We start from the raw sequence: 26,145 nt of genomic DNA, 5'->3' as shown, positions 1-26,145 counted from the left end.
TTTAAGGTTTTGAATTAATATGCAATTTATATTTAATTGTCATTTTCATTCCTTATTTTTATTTTGAACATAAAATATATGGGGAAATACTCATTTATGAAGTCAAGGTATGATCATACAAAATATTAGGTTATAAAATTGGCAAATGGTTTAGAAGTTCTTCCGGTACACGATTCTCACATCAACCCTAAAGAAGGTTCTAATAACCAACAATATAATATGGTATCTTATTTCATTCTTTAATACATTATCTTTTAGATTATTTTGCTAAAAATTTATAGTGTGCTTATAATCCATAATGTTTTGTTTTATTACAACCCGGTGTTGCACTAATGATCGTCCGTGTAAGATATTTGGATTCCCAAAAAATGTGCAAGGTTTACGCATTTATTAGCTAGGGTTTCTTTCAATAAAATCAATATTTTTTTAGTTTTATTAATTACTATCTAATTAATCACTTTTTGCCTGCATAGGTCATGCTTTTTGAAAAGAGCAAACATTTTTCAAAAAATGAATGGGTATGTTAAATTAAACTTATAATTATATAATAAAATTAATTTATTTTTGAAAGAGCAAAAATAAACTATATCAAAACTAAGGCATCTCAAATGCCCAAACTTGAGTACAATCTTTGTTTCTCCTATTACAACTTATTCAAGAAAACAGTACGACATCCAAATACCACCAGCCAGCTGCTAACATAAATGACAGTAAATAAGACCCCAAAACATAAAGACACTCCACTGCTTAGAGGTCTTCTCTAACTTATAAAACATATGTAATTTTAAACACCAAATGCAGTATAACTGCAATACCAATAAACATAACCTCCAATCCTACAGACTCCAATCATCGGATTAAAAGACGAAACTCCATTGAACGAGGCTCGATGGTAACTGAACAAATGGTAGGCCACCTTGATTAGCAGTATACCGCAGCCACAAACCACTTTCGAAAAACAAACCATGTTGAAACATTGGAAAATTGACAGCACCACGATCTTAACACCAAATGCTGAAACAACCACCATATCCGGGTCCTCACCAAACAGCTGAATGCTGAACAATCTAGACCAACCCCAATCAAACAAAGCAAGGAGGAAATCGCTAAAATAGCAATCGCCGATTCGGAACTGATAAAGGAACTCTACACCCAAACCAATAAACCAACATGACCGATCCACATACAAATCAAGTCGATGAATCTACTACTAACTAATGCATGACAGCAGCTCCTCCGGTATACGATACTCTACACAGACCCCTTTGTCGGTAAATAATAAAATTAATTAACTTAATTTTATTTTTAATTTGTGTATTATGTTTAATGTAGTACAACTAATATATAATTCTAAGCATGATGGCTTCGCCAATGCATTAACTGATGCAGACACGACTACTATTTTGAAGTAGTAGATGAAAATATTTTGGAGGATGCCCTTGAGTGGTAAAATTCTACTAGAATTTAATTATGCATTTTAATTAGTAAAATCTAAAGCGGATTTAATATTAATTTATTGTAGCTTCTAAGAAGAGGGTCAAACTAAATCCCACTCCCATGTATCATTATTAGTCACTCAATAAAATTTTCTTCTTTCTCTGTCTCAATATTTTTGCTTCAATAGTTTTAGAGTTCTCATACTAACCCAATGGTGCTCCTTTGGCTGCCATCAAACCAGCACGACAGGGACTTTCCCTTCTGGCATTTTTTCCGTGCATCTCAATATTGTTTTTGTCTTACAAAAAGAATTCTTTATGAGAATCACAATTATAGATTTTAAGGACGAGAAGTGGGGACAAAAGTTTAAGGCAATGGTTGTTGCTTGATTTAACTTTCCTTTTGTAATTACGCTTCTTCAATAAATTATTAATTTCAATTGATATTTATCGATAAAAATGGTTCTTCAATAAATTATTAACTTCAATTGATATTTCTCTATAAAAAATGGTTCTTCAATAAAATTTTAACTTCAATCGATACTTCTCTATAAAAATAGATCACTAAAATAGACTTGAAACGTTTACAGTTCGTTTAACTTCTCTAAAAGTTGATGAAAATAACTGAATCCATTAATAGCTTCAACTATTGAATAACTATAACTAACATAGTTCAAGTGTATGCATATGAATTTTCTCACACTTTGTTTTCTTTAACAAATTCTACACTTAACCTTTCTAACCGATTTCTCTCTCTAGCAATGTCACAAGCACAATTTCTCCTTCAGAAGCAACTCATGCATAATTTTATTGTTTTTGATGAAATATGTTTTCTGCAGTTTGTGTTATTGGTTTAACTAATGTATGATTATACTATTTTTCACAGATCTTTGCAAAGCTCCTTTAGATTACTTCTCAGCATGTTTGGTTGATGAACACAATGTATGTGAATGTAATATCACCATCACTGGTCCACCTGATTCACTCTAGTACATTCTTTAATAGTTATCCAATAATTCTTTAATTACTTTGTTCATAATTAGGTTTTCATTTTAATGATATTTTGATTGTATTGTATTACAAGCAAGATGAAGAAGGAAGAGACAGTCAAATCTATCAAGGAGATGGAAATTAGAGACAAAGTTGGAAATGATAAAAGGGAGACAGTTAATTAGAGGTCCCCGTGAAAATATTATCTTACAAAATTAGAGGAGGATGTAGCAGAACGAAGAGGGAGATGATTAGCTATTTAATCATATCAGGTAAATTCAATATCTGCTTTTTACAAGAAACTAAATTAAAAGCTATAGAGTGTAGTCTTGTTTTTGAATTATGGGGTAATAAGAAGGTAGAATGGTCTTGTAGCAGTACGAAACGTGCTGCAGGAGAAACACTGATTTTATGGAAAAGGGATTTTTTTCCGTTAACTATAGTTTCAAGAGGGATTGCTTTGTGTGGATTTTTTTCTGTTAAATATAGTTTCAAGAGGGATGGCTTGGTTTAACTAATGCATGATTATACTATTTTTCTTTGATTTTCATCAAATCCGTTTTTCAGTAGTTTATGTTCTTGTATTTACTATTACCTGATTATACTATTTTTCATTGACTTTCATCAAATTTGTTTTCTGTAGTTTGTGTTCTTGAATTAATTAGTGAATGTTTATATTATTTTTCATTGATTTTCATCGAATATGTTTGTTTGCACTATGTGTTTTTGGTTTACCTAAGGCATGATTATACTATTTTTCCTTGATTTTCATAAATTTTTTTCTGCAGTTTGTGTTCTAGTATTAACTATTGCATGATTATACTATTTTTGATTGATTTTCATCAAATGTGTATTCAGTATTTTATGTTCTTTGTTTAATTATGCATGTCAAGTGTGAGTGATGATTCCTGCATTAGATGGAAAAATGATATGTTGAACACTTTATAAGTGATAGAAGACATTAACCAAATACTTTAAGGTTTTGAATTAATATGTAATTTAAATTTAATTGTCATTTTCATTCCTTATTTTTATTTTGAACATAAAATATATGGGGAAATACTCAGTTATGAAGTCAAGGTATGATCATACATAATATTAGGTTATAAAATTGGCAAATGGTTTAGAAGTTCGTCTGGTACACGATTTTCACATCAACATTAAATAAGGTTCTAATAACCAACAATATAATATGGTATATTCTTTCATTCTTTAATACATTATTTTTTAGATTATTTTGGTTTAACTAATGCATGATTATATTGTTTTTTATTGATTTTCATCAAATATGTTTTCTGTAATTTGTGTTCTTGGTTTAACTAATGCATGATTATACTGTTTTTCATTGATTTTCATCAAATATGTTTTCTGCAAATTGTGTTCTTTGTTTAACTAATGCATGATTATATAGTTTTTCATTTATTTTATCAAATCTGTTTTTTGCGGTTTGTGTTCTTGGTTTATCTCATGCATGATTTTATTGTTTTTCATGAAATATGTTTTCTGCAGTTTATGTTAGTGGTTCAACTAATGTATGATTATACTATTTTTCATAGATCTTTGCAAAGCCCCTTTAGATTACTTCTCAGCATGTTTGGTTGATGAACACAATGTTTGTGAATGTAATGTCACCATCACTAGTCCACCTGGTTCTCTCTAGTACATTCTTTAATAGTTTTTCAATACTTCTTTAATTACTTTGTTCATAATTAGGTTTTCATTTTAATTATATTTTGATTGTATTGTATTACAAGCAAGGTGAAGAAGGAAGAGACAATCAAAGCAATCAAAGAGATGGAAATTAGAGACAAAGTTGGAAATTATAAAAGGGAGGCAGTTAATCAGAGGTCCCCGTGAAAATATTATCTTACAATATTAGAGGAGGAGGTAGCAGAACGAAGAGGGAGATGATTAGCTATTTAATCATATCAGGTAATTTTGATATATGCTTTTTACAAGAAACTAAATTAAAAGCTATCGAGTGTAGTCTTGTTTTTGAATTATGGGGTAATAAGAAAGTAGAATGGCCGTGTAGCAGTACGAAAGGTGTTGCAGGAGGAACACTGATTTTATGGAAAAGGGATTTTTTTCGTTAACTATAGTTTCAAGAGGGATGGCTTTGTGTGGATTTTTTTCCGTTTACTATAGTTTCAAGAGGGATGGCTTGGTTTAACTAATGCATGATTATACTATTTTTCTTTGATTTTCATCAAATCCATTTTTCATCAGTTTATGTTCTTGTATTTACTATTACCTGATTATACTATTTTTCATTGACTTTCATCAAATTTGTTTTCTGTAGTTTGTGTTCTTGAATTAATTAGTGAATGTTTATATTATTTTTCATTGACTTTCATCGAATATGTTTGTTTGCACTATGTGTTTTTGGTTTACCTAAGGCATGATTATACTATTTTTACTTGATTTTCATAATTTTTTTCTGCAGTTTGTGTTCTTGTATTAACTATTGCATGATTATACTATTTTTGATTGATTTTCATCAAATGTGTATTTTGTATTTTATGTTCTTTGTTTAATTATGCATGTCAAGTGTGAGTGATGATTCCTGCATTAGATGGAAAAATGATATGTTGAACACTTTATAAGTGATAGAAGACATTAACCAAATACTTTAAGGTTTTGAATTAATATGTAATTTAAATTTAATTGTCATTTTCATTCCTTATTTTTATTTTGAACATAAAATATATGGGGAAATACTCAGTTATGAAGTCAAGCTATGATCATACATAATATTAGGTTATAAAATTGGCAAATGGTTTACAAGTTCTTCTGGTACACGATTTTCACATGAACATTAAAGAAGGTTCTAATAACCAACAATATAATATGGTATATTCTTTCATTCTTTAATACATTATTTTTTAGATTATTTTTGTTTAACTAATGCATAATTATATTGTTTTTTATTGATTTTCATCAAATATGTTTTCTGTAATTTGTGTTCTTGGTTTAACTAATGCATGATTATATTGTTTTTCATTGATTTTCATCAAATATGTTTTCTGCAAATTGGGTTCTTTGTTTAACTAATGCATGATTATATAGTTTTTCATTTATTTTATCAAATCTGTTTTCTGCGGTTTGTGTTCTTGGTTTATCTCATGCATGATTTTATTGTTTTTCATGAAATATGTTTTCTGCAGTTTATGTTAGTGGTTCAACTAATGTATGATTATACTATTTTTCATAGATATTTGCAAAGCCCCTTTAGATTACTTCTCAGCATGTTTGGTTGATGAACACAATGTTTGTGAATGTAATGTCACCATCACTGGTCCACCTGATTCTCTCTAGTACATTCTTTAATAGTTCTTCAATACTTCTTTAATTACTTTGTTCATAATTAGGTTTTCATTTTAATGATATTTTGATTGTATTGTATTACGAAAGCTATCAAGGAGATGGAAATTAGAGACAAAGTTGGAAATGATAAAAGGGAGGCAGTTAATCAGAGGTCCCCGTGAAAATATTATCTTACAATATTAGAGGAGGAGGAGGTAGCAGAACGAAGAGGGAGATGATTAGCTATTTAATCATATCAGGTAATTTTGATATATGCTTTTTACTAGAAACTAAATTAAAAGCTATCGAGTGTAGTCTTGTTTTTGAATTATGGGGTAATAAGAAAGTAGAATGGCCGTGTAGCAGTACGAAAGGTGCTACAGGAGGAACACTGATTTTATGGAAAAGGGATTTTTTTCCGTTATCTATAGTTTCAAGAGGATGGCTTTGTGTGGATTTTTTTTTTGCGTTAACTATAGTTTACAAGTGCTATTTGCATGATTATATTGTTTTTCTTTGATTTTAAACATATATGTTTTCTGCAGTTTGTGTTCTTGGTTTAACTGATGCATGATTATACTCTTTTTCATTGATTTCCACCATATTCGTTTTCTACAGTTTGTGCTCTTGGTTTAACTGATGCATGATTATAATGTTTTTTCATTGATTTTCACCAAATTTGTTTTCTTCAATTGTGTTCTTGTTTTAACGGATGAATGATTATACTATTTTTCATATATTTTCATCAAATCCGTTTTCTGCAGTTTGTGTTCTTGGTTTAACTAATGCATGAATATAATGTTTTCATTGATTTTGTTCATAATTTGTTTTCTATAGTTTGTGTTCTTGAATTAATTATTGCATGATTATACTGTTTTTCATTAATTTTCATCGAATCCGTTTTTTTTTTCACTTTGTGTTCTTGGTAACTAATGCATGATTATACTATTTTTCTTTGATTTTCATCAAATCCGTTTTTCTGCAGTTTATGTTCTTGTATTTACTATTGCCTGATTATTCTATTTTTCATTGACTTTCATTAAATTTGTTTTCTGTATTTTGTGTTCTTGAATTAATTAGTGAATGCTTATATTATTTTTCATTGATTTTCATCGAATCTGTTTTTTTTGCACTTTGTGTTCTTGGTTTACCTAAGGCATGCTTATACTGTTTTTCTTTGATTTTCATGAATTTTGTTTTTCTGCAGTTTGTGTTCTTGTATTAACTATTGAATGATTATACTATTTTTGATTGATTTTCATCAAATGTGTATTCTGTATTTTATGTTCTTTGTTTAATTATGCATGTCAAGTGTGAGTGATGATTCCTGCATTAGATGGAAAAATGATATGTTAAACACTTTATAAGTGATAGAAGACATTAACCAAATACTTTATGGTTTTGAATTAATATGTAATTTAAATTTAATTGTCATTTTCATTCCTTATTTTTATTTTGAACATAAAATATATGGGAAAATATTCAGTTATGAAGTCAAGCTATGATCATACATAATATTAGGTTATAAAATTGGCAAATGGTTTACAAGTTCTTCTGGTACACGATTCTCACGTCAACACTAAAGAAGGTTCTAATAACCAACAATATAATGTGGTATCTTCTTCAATTCTTTAATACATTATTTTTAAGATTATTTTGGTTTAATTAATGCATGATTATATTGTTTTTTATTGATTTTTATCAAATATATTTTTCTGTAATTTGTGTTCTTGGTTTAACTAATGCATGATTATACTGTTTTCATTGATTTTCATCAAATATGTTTTCTGCAAATTGTGTTCTTTGTTTAACTAATGCATGATTATATAGTTTTTCATTTATTTTATCAAATTTGTTTTCTGCGGTTTGTGTTCTTTGTTTAACTCATGCATGATTTTATTGTTTTTCATGAAATATGTTTTCTGCAGTTTGTGTTATTGGTTTAACTAATGTATGATTTTACTATTTTTCACAGATCTTTGCAAAGCCCCTTTAGATTACTTCTCAGCATGTTTGGTTGATGAACACAATGTATGTGAATGTAATGTCACTATCACTGGTCCACCTGATTCTCTCTAGTACGTTCTTTAATAGTTCTCCAATACTTCTTTAATTACTTTGTTCATAATTAAGTTTTCATTTTAATGATATTTTGATTGTATTGTATTACAAGCAAAATGAAGAAGGAAGAGACAGTCAAAGCTATCAAGGAGATGGAAATTAGAGACAAAGTTGGAAATGATAAAAGAGGCAGTTAATCAGAGGTCCCCATGAAAATATTATCTTACAATATTAGAGGAAGTAGCAGAACAAAGAGGAAGATGATTAACTATTTAATCATATCAGGAAATTTCGATATCTGTTTTTTACAAGAAACTAAATTAAAAGCTATCGAGTGTAGTCTTGTTTTTGAATTATGGGGTAATAAGAAAGTAGAATGGCCGTGTAGTAGTATGGAAGGTGATGTAGGAGGAACAATGATTTTATGGAAAAGGGATTTGTTTTCCCTTAACTATAGTTTCATAAAGGATGGCTTTGTGGGGGTAAACATATATTGGAAGGGAAATACTTTCAATTTCATTAATATTTATGCTTCATGTAATAATGTTTAAAGGAGATCGTTGTGGCATAATCTGGTTAAGTGGAAAAGGAAGAATAGGGATGAGCATTGGTGTGTGGTGGGAGATTTCAACATAGTTAGGAGCAAGCAAGAGAGAAAATAGGTGGGGCGGAGCATTAGAGGGACAGAAATTGAGGATTTCAGAGCTTTCATGGACCATATGGAACTTCTAGATGTTTTATGCTTAGGAGGAATGTTTACTTGGTTTAACGGTGGAGGAAGTGTTATGTGCATGATTATATTGTTTTTCTTTGACTTTAAACATATATGTTTTCTGCAGTTTGTGTTCTTGGTTTAACTGATGCATGATTATACTGTTTTTCATTGATTTCCATCAAATTCGTTTTCTACCGTTTGTGCTCTTGGTTTAACTGATGCATGATTATAATGTTTTTTCATTGATTTTCACCAAATCTGTTTTCTGCAGTTGTGTTCTTGTTTTAACGGATGAATGATTATACTATTTTTTATTGATTTTCATCAAATCCGTTTTCTGCAGTTTGTGTTCTTGGTTTTACTAATGCATGAATATACTGTTTTCATTGATTTTGTTCATAATTTGTTTTCTTGAATTAATTAATGCATGATTATACTGTTTTTCATTGATTTTCATCGAATCTGTTTTTTTTTTTTTGCACTTTGTGTTCTTGGTTTAACTAATGCATGATTATACTATTTTTCTTTGATTTTCATCAAGTCCGTTTTTCTGCAGTTTATGTTCTTGTATTTACTATTGCCTGGTTATACTATTTTTCATTGACTTTCATTAAATTTGTTTTTTGTAGTTTGTGTTCTTGAACTAATTAGTGAATGTTTATATTAATTTTCATTGATTTTCATCGAATCTATTTTTTTTGCACTTTGTGTTCTTGGTTTACTTAAGGCATGAATACATTGTTTGTCTTTGATTTTCATAAATTTTGTTTTTCTGCAGTTTGTGTTCTTGTATTAACTATTGCATGATTATACTATTTTTGATTGATTTTCATCAAATGTGTATTCTGTATTTTGTGTTCTTTGTTTAATTATGCATGTCAAGTGTGAGTGATGATTCCTGCATTAGATGGAAAAATGATATGTTGAACACTTTATAAGTGATAAAAGACATTAACCAAATACTTTAAGGTTTTGCATTAATATGTAATTTAAATTTAATTGTCACTTTCATTCCTTATTTTTATTTTGAACATAAAATATATGGGGAAATACTCAGTTATGAAGTCAAGGTATGATCATACAAAATATTAGGTTATAAAATTGGCAAATGGTTTAGAAGTTTTTTCGGTACACGATTCTCACATCAACCCTAAAGAAGGTTCTAATAAAGAAGGTTCTAATAACCAACAATATAATATGGTATCTTATTTCATTCTTTAATACATTATCTTTTAGATTATTTTGCTAAAAATTTATAGTGTGCTTATAATCTATAATGTTTTGTTTTATTACAACCCGCTGTTGCACTAATGGTCGTCCGTGTAAGATATTTGGATTCCCAAAAAATGTGCAAGGTTTACGCATTTATTAGCTAGGGTTACTTTCAATAAAATCAATATTTTTTTAGTTTTATTAATTACTATCTAATTAATCACTTTTTGCCTGCATAGCTCATGCTTTTTGAAAAGAGCAAACATTTTTCAAAAAATGAATGGGTATGTTAAATTAAACTTATAATTATATGTTAAATTAATTTATTTTTGAAAGAGCAAAAATAAATTATATCTAAACTAAGGCATCTCAAATGCCCAAACTTGAGTACAATCTTTGTTTCTCCTATTACAACTTATGTAAGTAAACAGTACGACATCCAAATACCACCAGCCAGCTGTTAACATAAATGACAGTAAATAAGACCCCAAAACCAAAAGACACTCCACTGCTTAGAGGTCTTCTCTAACTTATAAAACATATGTAATTTTAAAAACCAAATGCAGTATAACTGCAATACCAATAAACATAACCTCCAATCCTACAGACTCCAATCATCGGACTAAAAGACGAAACACCATTGAACGAGGCTCGATGGTAACTGAACAAATGGTAGGCCACCTTGATTAGCAGTATACCGCAGCCACAAACCACTTTCGAAAAACAAACCATTTTGAAACATTGGAAAATTGACAACACCACGATCTTAACACCAAATGCCGAAACAACCACCATATCCGGGTCCTCACCAAACAGCTGAATGCTGAACAATCTAGACCAACCCCAATCAAACAAAGTAAGGAGGAAATCGCTAAAATAGCAATCGCCAATGCATTAACTGATGCAGACACGGCTACTATTTTGAAGTAGTAGATGCTAATATTTTGGAGGATGCCCTTGAGTGGTAAAATTCTACTAGAATTTAATTATGCATTTTAATTATTAAAATCTAAAGCGGATTTAATATTAATTTATTGTAGCTTCTAAGATGAGGGTCAAACTAAATCCCACTCCCATGTATCATTATTAGTCACTCAATAAAATTTTCTTCTTTCTCTGTCTCAATATTTTTGCTTCAATAGTTTTAGAGTTCTCATACTAACCCATTGGTGCTCCTTTGGCTGCCATCAAACCGACACCACAGGGCCTTTCCCTTCTGGCATTTTTCCGTGCATCTCAATATTGTTTTTGTCTTAGAAAAAGTTCTTCTTTATGAGAATCACAATTATAGATTTTAAGGACGAGAAGCGGGGAAAATAGTTTAAGGCAATGGTTGTTTCTTGATTTAACTTTCCTTTTGTAATTACGTTTCTTCAATAAATTATTAATTTCAATTGATATTTATCGATAAAAATGGTTCTTCAATAAATTATTAACTTCAATTGATATTTCTCTATAAAAAATGGTTCTTCAATAAAATTTTAACTTCAATCGATACTTCTCTATAAAAATAGATCACTAAAATAGACTTGAAACGTTTGCAGTTTGTTTAACTTCTCTAAAAGTTGATGAAATTAACTGAATCCATTAACAGCTTCAACTATTGAATAACTATAACTAACATAGTTCAAGTGTATGCATATGAATTTTCTCACACTTTGTTTTCTTTAACAAATTCTACACTTAACCTTTCTAACCGATTTCTCTCTCTAGCAATGTCACAAGCACAATTTCTCCTTCAGTAGCAACTCAACGGTTCAAACCTTGCCAAAATTTTCACATTTTTTCATTGATTTTCATCAAATCCATTTTATGCAGTTAATTCTACACTCAATCTTTCTAATCATTTTCTCTCTCTAGCAATGTCACAAGCACGATTTCTCCTTCAGAAACAATTCAACGGTTCAAACCTCGCCAATTTTTTCACATTTTTCATTTATTTTCATCAAATCCGTTTTATGCAGTTTGTGTTCTTGGTTTAACTAATGCATGATTATATTGTTTTTCATTGATTTTCATCAAATATGTTTTATGTAATTTGTGTTCTTGGTTTAACTAATGCATGATTATACTGTTTTTTCATTGATTTTCATCAAATCAGTTTTATGCAAATTGTGTTCTTGGTTTTACTAATGCATGATTATATAGCTTTTCATTTATTTTATCAAATCTTTTTTCTGCGGTTTGTATTCTTGGTTTAACTCATGCATAATTTTATTATTTTTCATGAAATATGTTTTCTGCAGTTTGTGTTATTGGTTTAACTAATGTATGATTATACTATTTTTCACAGATCTTTGCAAAGCCCCTTTAGATTACTTCTCAGCATGTTTGGTTGATGAACACAATGTATGTGAATGTAATATCACCATCACTGGTCCACCTGATTCACTCTAGTACATTCTTTAATAGTTATCCAATAATTCTTTAATTACTTTGTTCATAATTAGGTTTTCATTTTAATGATATTTTGATTGTATTGTATTACAAGCAAGATGAAGAAGGAAGAGACAGTCAAATCTATCAAGGAGATGGAAATTAGAGACAAAGTTGGAAATGATAAAAGGGAGGCAGTTAATTAGAGGTCCCCGTGAAAAGATTATCTTACAATATTAGAGGAGGAGGTAGCAGAACGAAGAGGGAGATGATTAGCTATTTAATCATATCAGGTAAATTCAATATCTGCTTTTTACAAGAAACTAAATTAAAAGCTATCGAGTGTAGTCTTGTTTTTGAATTATGGGGTAATAAGAAGGTAGAATGGTCTTGTAGCAGTACGAAAGGTGCTGCAGGAGGAACACTGATTTTATTGAAAAGGGATTTTTTTTCCGTTAACTATAGTTTCAAGAGGGATGGCTTTGTGTGGATTTTTTTCCGTTAACTATAGTTTCAAGAGGGATGGCTTGGTTTAACTAATGCATGATTATACTATTTTTCTTTGATTTTCATCAAATCCGTTTTTCAGCAGTTTATGTTCTTGTATTTACTATTACCTGATTATACTATTTTTCATTGACTTTCATCAAATTTGTTTTCTGTAGTTTGTGTTCTTGAATTAATTAGTAAATGTTTATATTATTTTTCATTGACTTTCATCGAATATGTTTTTTTTGCACTTTGTGTTTTTGGTTTACCTAAGGCATGATTATATTATTTTTCCTTGATTTTCATAAAAAAAAAAAAAAATTCTGCAGTTTGTGTTCTTATATTAACTATTGCATGATTATACTATTTTTGATTGTTTTTCAACAAATGTGTATTCTGTATTTTATGTTCTTTGTTTAATTATGAATGTCAAGTGTGAGTGATGATTCCTGCATTAGATGGAAAAATGATATGTTGAACACTTTATAAGTGATAGAAGACGTTAACCAAATACTTTAAGGTTTTGAATTTAGATGTAATTTAAATTTAATTGTCATTTTCATTCCTTATTTTTATTTTGAACATAAAATATATGGGGAAATACTCAGTTATGAAGTCAAGGTATGATCATACATAATATTAGGTTATAAAATTGGCAAATTGTTTACAAGTTCTTTTGGTACACGATTCTCACATCAACACTAAAGAAGGTCTTTCCTCGAGGAAGTCTTCAAGAAATTTCCCTAGCATATGGTCATTCTAAATACTCACACTAAGCTGCCTTACGCATCCCTAAGTGATCAGTTATCCACGCGCTAATCCCCACATTAGTAACAGTCTTTCTAGTCCAATCCTAAGTATCAACTCCCCAAGCAGGAATGCTTATTGGTTTCCCCGGTAAGTAATTTCCCCACAAAGTCTCATTGGAAAGATGTTTCCAGACAAAACCTTTCATGCTTAAATTGTTAATCCCTTGATTTATGTAAACTCAGCTCGCCTTGTTAATCCCCTAGTTTAGGTGAACTTCTATTTAACTCGCCTTGTTAATCCCTTAGTTCATGCAAAATCCTTCTTGTTTACATTGTTAATCCCCTGGTTTAGGTAAACTCAACTCATCTTGTTTATCCCCTGGTTTAGGCATACTTCTATTCTATTTTTCCTGGTTTATCCCTTGGTTTAGGTAAACTATTTCCTGTTTACCTTGTTAATCCCTTAGTTAAGGTAAACTCTCTCCATTTTGCCTTGTTAGTCCATTGGTTTAGGCAAACTATTTCCTCTTTACCTTGTTAATCCCTTAGTTAAGTTAAACTCTCCCCATGTGCCTCGTTAATCACCTGGTTTAGGATATCTCTCTTGGTTACCTTGTAATCCCTTGGTTTAGGTAAACTTTGTCCAACTTGCCTTATTAATCCCCTGGTTTAGGAAAACTTATGTGCTCTTTTGCATTGTTAATACCCTTATTTAGGTAAACCTCTATCCGGTGTGCCTTCTTAATCCTCTGGTTTAGGCACCTTTTATAATTTCCTACCATTGGTTAACACACCACTCTTACAATTGCATTATCTGGTCCGTCAGGAAACAACTGTTCGTCTAGAGTCCCTTCAATCATCTCTAGTCCGTCTAGAACGCTTTGATCGTCCATGGCCTCATCCATAACGCCTTATTCCAAGTCTCATCAAGGCAAAATCAAAACTCGAAGGTACAACATTAAACTATGGATGGGGAGGCTTGCTCGCATATCCTCTGCAAGTCAGTCATCCACACAAATTATTTCCTCTTAGAGGACAAATTAGGGATCTTCCAATATTTAATTATCCCCCCGCGAACATGCTGAGACTTCGTGCGCCGCACTCTCAAAGCGAAGGATAATTAAATAGGGGCAGTTGTCATACCCCAAAATTGCCCACCCTTCATGTATTTTTAAACGCCATTTTATTTCGAATAATTGTGATAGTCCATTTTGTAAAAACTTGAGTATAAAAAATGCAAGTGTGATGTCCCGAATTCGAATCTCACATTTATCAATTTTAGCGCATTTTTCCTTTTTTAAAATTTTTTTTCTAGTCATTTGTTATTTTCATATATTTTCTACTATCTTATTATTATTAATATTTGGTTTTAATTATTATTTTAGTTATCATTATTAACATTAGCATAATTATTAATTTTATTTTTATTTAGTATTAGTTTTTTATTAGGATTTTAATTAGATCATCATTTAGTATTAGAGGGATGTTATGCTTACACCATAAATCTTACACTATTTATTTACACCCAATCAAATACAAATGCCCATGTGTTTCTTTGCATCATAACAAATAAAAAAAATAATGATTAAATACTTTAAAATGCTGATTAGAGATGATATTTATTGGAGACAGGGGGCAAAGATTCATTGGTTGCGTGATGGTGATCTCAATACTAAGTTTTTCCATCGTTCCGCTATGGTTCGTCGGAATTTTCAGAAAATTCAAATGCTTCATGATGAGGGGGAGAATGAGATTCGTAGTTAGGAAGGAATGTGTGGCATTGCTAAGGCTTATTTTGATAGGCTATTCGAAGGAAGAGTGGGAAATTATGCACCAGTACTAGATGTTATCCAGCCGGTTATCACAGAAGCCGACAACATATCCCTTACGACGCCTTTGATGAAGGAGGAATTTTTTGAGGCTTTAAATGAGATGCATCCTGACAAGGCACCGGGGCCAGATGGTTTTAACCCGGCGTTCTATCAGCATTTTTGGTCCTTATGCAGTGAGGATATTTTTACTGAGGCTAAGATTTGGTTAGACAGGGGCTTTTTTCCTACATCTCTCAAAATACCAATATTTGCCTTATTCCGAAATGTATGAACCCCAACAATATGAAGGATTTGTGACCGATCTCGCTTTGCAATGTGGCGTACAAAATTATTTCTAAAGTGTTGGCTAACCGATTGAAGAAATTTCTGGATAGGATTATAGGTGAGGAGCAATCGGCTTTTGTGGAAGGACGGTATATTCTTGATAACGCTATGATTGCGTTTGAAATTATTCATACTCTAAAGCGTAGGACGGTGGGAAATAATGCTCAGTTAGCTTTGAAGATTGATATTAGTAAAGCTTATGATAGGGTGGATTGGGGTTTTTTGCGTGATATGTTACAGAGAATGGGTTTTGCGGAGATATGGATAAAATGGATGATGATGTGTGTAACGCCCATATTTAATTAATTATTTTAATTAAATATTAAATATTTTTTTGATTTGTTTTGAATATTTGATGAATATGTCGAATATGTGGTTAAGTCGTTAAATTGGTAGTCGAGTAAAATTAGTCGAGAAATTAATATTATTAATAATATTAGTTTAGTAGAATTATTAATTTAATAGTTAAGTTAAGTTGGGTGGTAATAGCAAAAATTAAAGTGACTACTAGTAAACCCATTAAGACCCATAGTGGCCCTTTTATTTTATTAAGTCTTAAAATTTCTAATAGTTAGAAGTAGGAGTTAACAAAACCAAAGCTAAAGAAAAAGTTTCATGTAGCAGCATAAGGAAAATAAGGGTTTGGTGCTAGCAGTTCAAGGTTGTTGTCTTAGAGTTCAGATCCCGATCAAATTTTCGAGCTTCCTTCAATCCAATCAGGTAAGGGGTGCGGTTCGACTAATATAATCGATTGTATGATAGTTGTTATGTGGGATTGGGGCTGTATGATTTCGTTATTAATTTTTGTATTTGTGCTGAAATTGTTAAAGTTGTGATAGTTGTATTACAATCCATGTTATTGCTGTTTGTCGTGCCATATAAATTCTGGATTATGAATTGAAGTAGGTGTTAGAAATTTTAATATGAATCTGGGTTGAATTTAAATGAAGGGTATGTGTTTAATCTGGAAAATAATGCTGCGAATAGGAAAAAAAAAGAACAATAGGCTAAGGATGTCGTCTCAATTAATTGTAAGGGGATGGGCGGTCTTCTCCATTTGGGGGTGGGCGCTTCTAGTCTGTTTATGCCTTGGTTTCATTGCTTTTGGTTACTGTAATGTAGTTTTGGTTTAATTAAATAATACATTACAATTGATACTTGAATTAACTAATGACAGGTAGTATATATAAGTATATATATTTTGTGGTAGTAAAATCAAATTTCAAAGGAATATTTATAGCATGAGAGGAGTAGGTAGCTGCAAAAACATTAGTATTAGTATTATAGAATGATATTGTTAAGAAAATGATGGCAGGTGTAATATCAGTGGGATCTATTTATAGTTATAAGTCAATTAGTAGAGAAATTGATGAGATAGTAGAATAAACATGATCTACTAAAATAATAATAATAATAATAATAATAATAATAATAATAATAATAATAATAATAATAATAATAATAAGAGTATGGTGCTGTTAGAAGTATATCAGTTGTAGTAGTGTACATGAACTAGTTAATTATGTGTTGGATGTAAGATAAAACAGTACCGAGAGTAAATTAAGCGGTATTTTTAGTTGCCCGGAATCGAGTGAAATTTGTCGGGATGGTTCGCGTATGTGAGTAGATAATTGTTGTTGGTTATTTTTGTTGATTTTGCTGAATTGCAGGTACTGTTGAAATCAGTTGGTTCGTCCTAAAATTGGACAAGTTTCGGTCGTAAACTTAATTAGCCAAAGTTGAAAGTTGTTTAAGTTGCGGTTTAAGTTGTGGTTTAAGTAGTCGGTTATGTTGCTGTTATTCTGATTTTGTTGTGATATTATTGATTTGATGTCGTTCATGTTGTCGCATAACATTGCATTGATTAAGTTGGCCTTGATGGCATTGATTAAGTTGGCCTTGATGGAACCCCGTTCAAGTTGTTGAAATGCCTCGATAACCTGGCATATGATTAAGTTGGGAGTTGTACTCCGATGGATCCACATGCATTTGCATAGTCGAGTTTCATGTTGAGTTGCATTTTGACGTCGTTGTTATTGCTATGTTGCTTGGTTGATTGTTGTATTGTGGTTGTTTCTGAACATGGTGAATATTATATGATTCTATATCTAATATATCAATTATCATGCTTTTTGCTTATACTTTTCGATATCTCACCCTTTTCTTTGTTTTCGCCATTGCCTTTATATTGGTAATGTGCAGGTAACGAGGAGTAAAGATTTAGTAGCTTTTGGGTGTCGTTGCTCTGATACGTAGCACTCGGGGGGAACGAACGCTTGATTTAATTTATGCCATTTTTATTTCCAGTTGAACGGAAGTTATTAATTTGATAATTTGTTTTTAATTAAAGTTCTTTCAAAAGATGCTACGATACTTGAGGAGTTATTATTGAATCCGCTGCGTTTGTTTGGTATCAAAGTTGAATTGTTATTGAAGATTATTATGATGAGTGTTATGTATCGTTTATTATGAATTATGCGGTTGTTTCAAAGTTGAAAGTGTGATACCCCGTGTTTGTCAAATTTTTTAAAATACTCTGATTTTCGTTTAATCATTATTATTATCGAGGGTAGAATTTGGGGTGTTACAATGTGTGTCACGTCGGTGAATTATTCTGTGCTGGTGAATGCAGATAGTGTTGGACCAATTCAGCCGGGAAGAGGTCTGAGACAGGGGGATCCTCTTTCCCCGTGTCTCTTTATTCTTATTATTGAGGGCCTTTTGACTCTTATTAAAGGCGCCGTAGCTCGAGGAGACATTCATGGAGTCCAGATTTGTAGGGGGGCACCTAGTGTGTCTCACCTACTTTTTGCTGACGATTGTTTTTTATTTTGCAGGGCCAACTTGAATGAGGTTAATAATTTATTCATAGCAATTCCTGCTACCACTAGAGCTACTAGCTCAAGTGGTAGCAGGAATTGCTATGAATATGTACTTAACCCCTAGGTACATGGTTCGATTCCTGCGGGAGGCAAAAACAATATTTCCTGGGCAGCCGATAAGCGGACCTAGGGGGAATTATTGATTAAGCTGGTGACATGCTTGGTAGGCCGGAAGCCCTGCGGGGTAAGCGGAAATCCAGGGTGTTACATTAAAAAGGCGCCTTTTATGTAACAGCCCGAGCCTACGGCGTTCCCGGCACTATTACCTCACGATCTTCTCTACCCCCCTCACTAGTAGAGTTTTTGCCTTTCCTGGGAATCGAACCCTGTACCCTGGGGTTCAAGTACATGTTCATTCCATTCCCACTACCACTTGAGCTAGTAGCTCAATTGGTAGCAGGAATTGCTATGAATACGTACTTAACCCCTAGGTACATGGTTCGATTCCTGCGGGAGGCAAAAACAATATTTCCTGGGCAGCCGGTAAGCGGGCCTAGGGGTATTATTGATTAAGCTGGTGACATGCTTGGTAGGCCGGAAGCCCTGCGGGGTAAGCGGAAATCCAGGGTGTTACAGGTACAGGAACTTATTTGGGTCTCCCTTCTCTTATAGGGCGACGAAAGAAGGAAATTTTTGGTTTTGTGAAGGATCGGATTTGGAGGAAGATAAACTCATGGCAGAGAAGACCTCTATCTAGAGCGGGGAAGGAGGTGATGATAAAATCAGTGCTTCAGGCGATTCCGTCTTATGTTATGAGCCTTTTTATTTTACCAGACAGGATTGTGGATGATATTGAAAAAATGTTGAATTTGTTTTGGTGGAGTGGCGATCAAAATAATAGGGGTATCAGGTGGATGGAGTGGGATAAATTGACGGGGCCAAAGAGTGATGGAGGGCTTGGGTTCCGTGATTTAAGGGCGTTCAACATGGTTATGGTTGCGAAGAGGGGCTGGCATCTCTTGTCAAAACCTCAATCACTAGTTGCTCGATGTTATAAAGCAAGGTACTTTCCTAGAATGTCTTTTTTTAGATGCTAATCTGGGGAATAATCCTAGTTTTGTTTGGCGTAGTATCTGGCAAGCTAGGAAAGTTTTGACTCTTGGTTGCAGGTGGAGTATTGGTGATGGTAGGAACATTCCGGTGATGTTTGCACCTTGGCTTAGGGGAAAAATTGAAGGGTGTGTTCATGGGCCTCAAAGACAAGGTGTGTATGACTTTTCGATTCATGATCTCTTGTCTTCTAATGGAAAATATTGGGATATTCATGTTGTAAGAGACCTGTTTGATCCTGCAGTGCCTGGGATTATTATGAATGTTCCGTTAGTTGATGATGTGGTTGAAGATAAGTGGAATTGGAAGCATGAGACTAGTGGTTGCTACAGTGTGCGGTCGGGTTATAAGTTGTGGAGGAAAGAACAGGGTCGGGCGGGTTTTAATAGAGTGGACGGGGATTGGTGTAGTCTTTGGAATATTAAGGCCTCTCCAAGGGTTAAACATTTAATGTGGAGAATTTGTAGGGGCTGCCTACCAACTCGTGTTAGACTTCGTCAACATTATGTCTCTTGTCCGGTTTCGTGCTCCTTTTGTGAGAACCAGATGGAGGATACCTGGCATGTTCTGTTTGGATGTGATGTTACTAACAGGTGTTGGAGAATAGCCGGCCTTTCAAATGTTATCGACCCTCGGGTAGCTATTTTTGATAATGCTTCTTCTTTGCTTCTAGATGTTTTTAGTCGAGAAGATAGTATGACGGCGGGGAGGGTTGCGGTAATGATTGAGGTGATGTGGAGGAATAGGAATAATATGATTTGGAATAATGAGAGTGATAATTATTCCAAACTCGGGTTGCATGCTCTAGCTAGTTGGCAAGAATGGCATATGGCTCAGGAGAGTGATCCTCGGGCTCATGATCAGGTGCAAAGTACTTCTTGGATTCCACCTTCGTTCGGAATGTTTAAATGTAATGTGGATGCAGGTTTTAACAATATCCGTGGAACCTCGAATTGGGGATGGTGCGTGAGGAATAGCATGGGCTCGTTTGTGTTTGCAGGAGCGGCACAGGATGTTGGTATTTCTCCAGTTCTGGACATGGAGGCTTTGGCACTCAAGGAAGCTATGCTTAATGCTATTGATTTGGGTTTGGATCATGTTATCTTTGAGAGTGATTCCCAAAATGTGACTAATGCTATTCGATCCAACCACAATGGTATTTCTGAGTTTAGTTTTATTATCTCTTCTATTAAGTCTTTGTTGCTCTCTTTTCCTAACTTTGAGGTAAATTTTGTAAAACGCCAAGCGAATTCGGTTGCTCATACGTTAGCAAAAGCGGCCGATTCTTGGACTAGGCGTAGTTTATTTTACACGAATCCTCCTTGTATTGAATCTTTATTATATAATGAACTGAGTTGAGTTTTTGTTTGTCAAAAAAAAAGAGGGTGTTGAAGGATAGAAAAACACTTAGAAAGGGGGGGTTTGAATAAGTGTAGTCTAAAAACTTGAACGATAAAAACAAATTGCACAGTTATTTTTATCCTGGTTCGTTGTTAACTAAACTACTCCAGTCCACCCCCTTGGAGTGATTTACCTCACCTGAGGATTTAATCCACTAATCTCAACAGATTACAATGGTTTTCCACTTAGCCCGCGACTAAGTCTTCTAGAGTATCCTGATCACAACCTGATCACTCCAGGAACAATTGCTTAGACACAAGCTAAGACTTTCTAGAGTATCCTGACCACCACGTGATCACTCTAGTTACAACTGCTTAGACACAAGCTAAGACTTCCTAGAGTATCCTGATCACACTTTATCACTCTAGTTACTTACAAATTAATGTAATCAATTCTAAGAGTATTACAATGCTTCTGAAAAGCTATAATCACAACAGTGATATTTCTCTTAAAGTTTAAGCTTAATCTCACTAATATATTACAACAGCAATGTAGTGAGCTTTGATGAAGATGAAGTTTGTGAGCTTTGATTTGAACAGTGTTTCAGCAAGTTTGTATTCACAAGAATTCGTCAGAATTGGTAACCTTGCTTCTCATCAGAACTTCATATTTATAGGCACTTGAGAAGATGACCGTTGGGAGCATTTAATGCTTTGCGTATTCCGTACAGCATTGCATTTAATATTTCACTCTTTTGTCAACTACCTCGAGCCTTGTTTACGCTGTGTCTACTGACGTTGCCTTTAATAGCTTCTAACGTTCCTTTTGTCAGTCAGCGTAGCCTGCCATCGTGTACTTGCTTCTGATCTGATGTTTGTGTATACAACGTTTGAATATCATCAGAGTCAAACAGCTTGGTGCAGAGCATCTTCTTGTCTTCTGACCTTGAAGTGCTTCTGAGCGTGATACCATGAGAACTTCAGTGCTTCTGCTTCTGAACTCAAGTTCTTCTGATGCTTCCATAGACCCATGTTCTGATTCTGCTTTGACCATCTTCTGATGTCTTGCCAGACCATGTTCTGATGTTGCATGCTGAACCTTCTGAGTCAAAGCTTCTGAGTGCTGATTTGTGCATACTCTTTATATATTTTCTGAAAGGGAAATTGCAGTGTATTAGAGTACCACATTATCTTACATAAAAATCATATCCTTGTTATCATCAAAACTAAGAATATTGATCAGAACAAATCTTGTTCTAACAGGTGTAAGCATATCTTTTCTCTTAGTATTATTGTAAGTTGTTATTATTAGAAAAAAAATCAAAAGAAAAGAAGTCAAAAGAATGGAATGGAGACCAAATCACACGAAATAGTCAACAACAACAATAAACATAAAGTCAGAAAGTCAGAAACGGAAGCAGTCGAGAAGAAGAATACAAAATCAAAAGAATTGAAACAACTCCGTGCACCTCCCCTAACCGCAGAGGCGCTAATCATCTAATGCCAATTGCCAAGACACAACGCAAACCACTACGTCGGAGTCCACAACCCTCACTATTTGGTATGTTCCTTCTTCTCATATTTATGGTAGCTATAAGAGTTGTTTTGTTGCTCATGAAATAAGAAGAAGAATGATAAAGGTGAGGGAATGCATCTTGAATACTAAGGTATTATTTGAGAGTTTGGAGGAGAAGGGAGGGGAGAGTTTTGAAAAATAGGAAGGATTGGAGGAAAAGAATAGAAAAATGTTAATTTGGAGGATTTGATTTTCTTCGTAACACAAAAAACCCTAATTTGGAGGAACTCAAAATTTGTATTAAAATAGGGTTTTGGAGGGCTTAGACAAAATGTTCAAATATTATTTGTGTTGTTATAGTATTTCAAAAAGTAAAAATACATTAATAATAAACATTATTTAATCATTAAAAACAAAATCTTTTTTTTCAAAAAATGTTTAAAAAAATTCTATATTTAAAAAAAAAAAATCAATTTTCAAAACCCCCGTTCCCTCCCTTTCAAACTCCCAAACATAGTCTAAGTCTCTCTTAGGGGTGGGAATAGGCCAGACCGACTAACAGGAGCGTACAGCCTAGTCAGGCCTTGGTTTTTTCAAAAGTCTATTTAGCTAAAAAGACTAGGCCACATGCCATACCAAGAGTCTTTTAAGCCTAATAGGCTGACCTATTTAAATATATATGAATAATTTAATTATTATAATATTGTATTCATACTTTGAATTAAAATATAAAAATCAAGCTTAGTCATTTTGATGAACGAATAAGAATTAACTATAAAAACTTTATGAACAATTTCATATGTTGTTTTCTTAAATTGTCTCAAACAAATAGTATCAAAAAATTTATGTTATTAAGTAAACTTGAATAAGTCAACGCAAATAAACATTTAATTTTGTTGATCTTTTAATTTGTTAGTATATTTAAAATTAGTTAAATTTCTTATTTATAAATGCTCAAATAAAATAGACTTTTATGTAGGCTCTTAGGTCAAACAGGTATTCGAAAAGACATGACTTAGACCTGAAAATAAGATTTTGATAGCCCACAGGCCAGGCTTAGGTCTTAAAGTTTTTGACAGATCAGTCTCAAACTTGACAAAGCTTAACTCATCTCATCCTATTTCCACTTTAAGTCTCTCGATCCCTCATGCGTCACCTTTATTGTGTATTCTTGTTTTTTTTGTCTTCCAATAAATCGCAGCCACATGGTGATCCGCGAATGGCCAATGGACCAAGCTAAATAGAGAACTGCCGTTCCCCTTTCCTAGGCTGCTCCATCATAAATTTTTGTGTTTATTATTTTAATTTTTTGTTTTTAACTAATTTTATTTTAATTTAACCATTATTATCATTAAAAAACATGGTTGTTATGTATTGTTTTTTTTTCTAGTTTAATATTTGTTTAGTTTTATTTTTAGGTTAATTTCATTTAGTAAATACCTAAAATACAAAGAAAATAATTCTTTCTTATCTAATGTTAAATATTCAAATATCAAAAAATATTTTCCATTTAACTCTTAAAACAACTAACCAAATGAAGATCCATTTTTTTTACTAACTTAACAAAATAAAATCACTTTTTAAAAAGGAGTTGATCTGGTCCCTTTGATGCGAATTAGAAACAAGCTATAAGTTTCCATTATGTGAACACGCATATGTTTATCGGTTGAAGGTAACAAAACATCATTCCATAAAAAAAAATTAACCGAATACCTACAAATTACGTAGACTCTGATTTCCGATCATTTAACGAACATACATAAGTTGCGAAGCTTTAGCGAGTCCATTAACCTAAAACTAACCTTGTCTATCTTTAATTTTTTTTAATTAATCATTTGTTAAATAACTTAATTAGAGCAAGAAATAGAACCACACATACAAATAGTAGCAAACACACCTTAGTCCTAGATATATGGGAAGTTCCCCTTGAGGACATGGGATGTGAGTCCTCTCACTTAACCGACTCTCGAACCCTTATTCGGATGCAACGATTGTCTTATTTCTCTTTTTGGGTTTTATTATTATTTCTTCTATTCCTTAGGAATGAATAAAATACAGTGACGACTCTGTAATTTTTTCGACCGTAACAAGAGTGAGTTAAAATAAAAATTAATTCAAATATTACACAATTATTTAGCTAAAATAAAATTTATGTAGATTTTATCTTAGGGTAATCCATTCTTCTAATCATCTTTCTGTTATGCAACTTCGTTTTATTTAAGAATTATATTTGAAATAAATGAATTTTATTAAGGATTTAAGTATTTAAAAAAAATTGCAAATTTTGATATAACCAAGTAAGTAACTATAATATTATTTTTTACAACGAGTAATGAGTTTACAATTTGCTATAGTTTTGAGTTAAATTAGAGGTTATTTTTAGGATGTTTTCTTTTAGATGTTGATTGTCTCACCGAACCTATTTTTACAAAGGATTTTCTAAAGTAGAAGTGGAAGTGAGTGCCCAAAATTCCAACATGTTTTATTATTTATATTGAATTGACAAGTAATATGTTTTAGTTTACTGAATGCAAACAAATAATATGTATTATTTCTATTTGTTTTATTTCTTGTCAATTGAGACAAATAGAGTAAATTCAGATCAACTGATTCTTATGAAATTTAATTGACCTTTGTTATTTTATAATAGAAAGAAACAATTTTGGCAACATTGATGAATGATCGGTTATTCTATTCTTATATTTCCCAAATACCGTGCCTATTGCGTAGTAATTGACGTCACACACGATCTCAAAAAGGGCACTCAAATCAGGAGACTGAATTAGGGAAGCATAAACCAATATCCTTTTCAAAGTTAGAAAGGATTATAGGAAGTTATTATTAAAAAATCGAATTCAGCATATTTCATTAACATCCCGAATAGGGGTTTACAAATCTTAGAGAAGTCCATAATGATCCGACATGTTCTAGGAAACTTCTGACCTCCCTCACTATGATGGGAGGAGTAAAATTATATATTAACTCAATATTGGCATTGTTAGCCTCAATTCCCCTTTCGGACACCAAGTGTCCAAGGACCGATGAAAGGTTGCTACAAAATAAAGGCTTGACATAATTATTAATCCTGGGAGAATTAAGTCGAGATCACGTGGATCTTGGAAGATTGACAAAGAATATGTCGTGTACAACAAGAGAGGATCAAGATAAGAATATTATCTATTTTTAGGAGTATCTTATATCAAATGGTTGCATAATTTCTATAAACAATGGTAATTTTATTATTATTGGAAGAAAATAATTTTCAATGGGAAACCATTGAAGAGTGGATTAAGCTCTTGCGAGGACGATAGAGCTAAAACACAATATATCTATGTACTCTTCTTCTTCCATCTCTCTCTCTCTCTCTCTCTCTCTCTCTCTCTCTCTCTCTCTCTCTCTCTCTCTCTCTCTCTCTCTCTCTCTCTCTCTCTCTCTCTCTCTCTTTATTTTTCTGCATCGTTTTGCATGATTAGGTTTATATCATTTTCATACAATAACATGTTGTTAGGATTTATTTGCTAATAGCAATGTCGTGATTATAGTTTAGGTCTAGGATTGATATAGTCATTTGAATATTCTCTATCGTGATTATTGATAGATTGATCATTCGATTAATCAAATTTAATTTGAGCTATGTGTGAAAATTTAATTATGATAATTATTGAATTGCTTGTTCATGTAAATTCGTACTTCTCTATGTTTTTTACTACTGGTAATCTGAGTTAACTATAATGTCCAGTTAATTGTATTTTTTATAATATTGTCGCTATCTTTTGCTTCCTTTTGTCATATGCTCTCATGCTATCAATAATTGGCCTTAAAGCATGTAATATGTGCATCAGTTTATAAAACTCCGATTTCGTAAAA

The sequence above is a fragment of the Vicia villosa genome, linkage group LG2 (genome assembly GCF_029867415.1).
Source record: "Vicia villosa cultivar HV-30 ecotype Madison, WI linkage group LG2, Vvil1.0, whole genome shotgun sequence".
Taxonomy (NCBI): domain Eukaryota; kingdom Viridiplantae; phylum Streptophyta; class Magnoliopsida; order Fabales; family Fabaceae; genus Vicia; species Vicia villosa.
Note: the sequence above shows the minus strand (reverse complement) of the source record.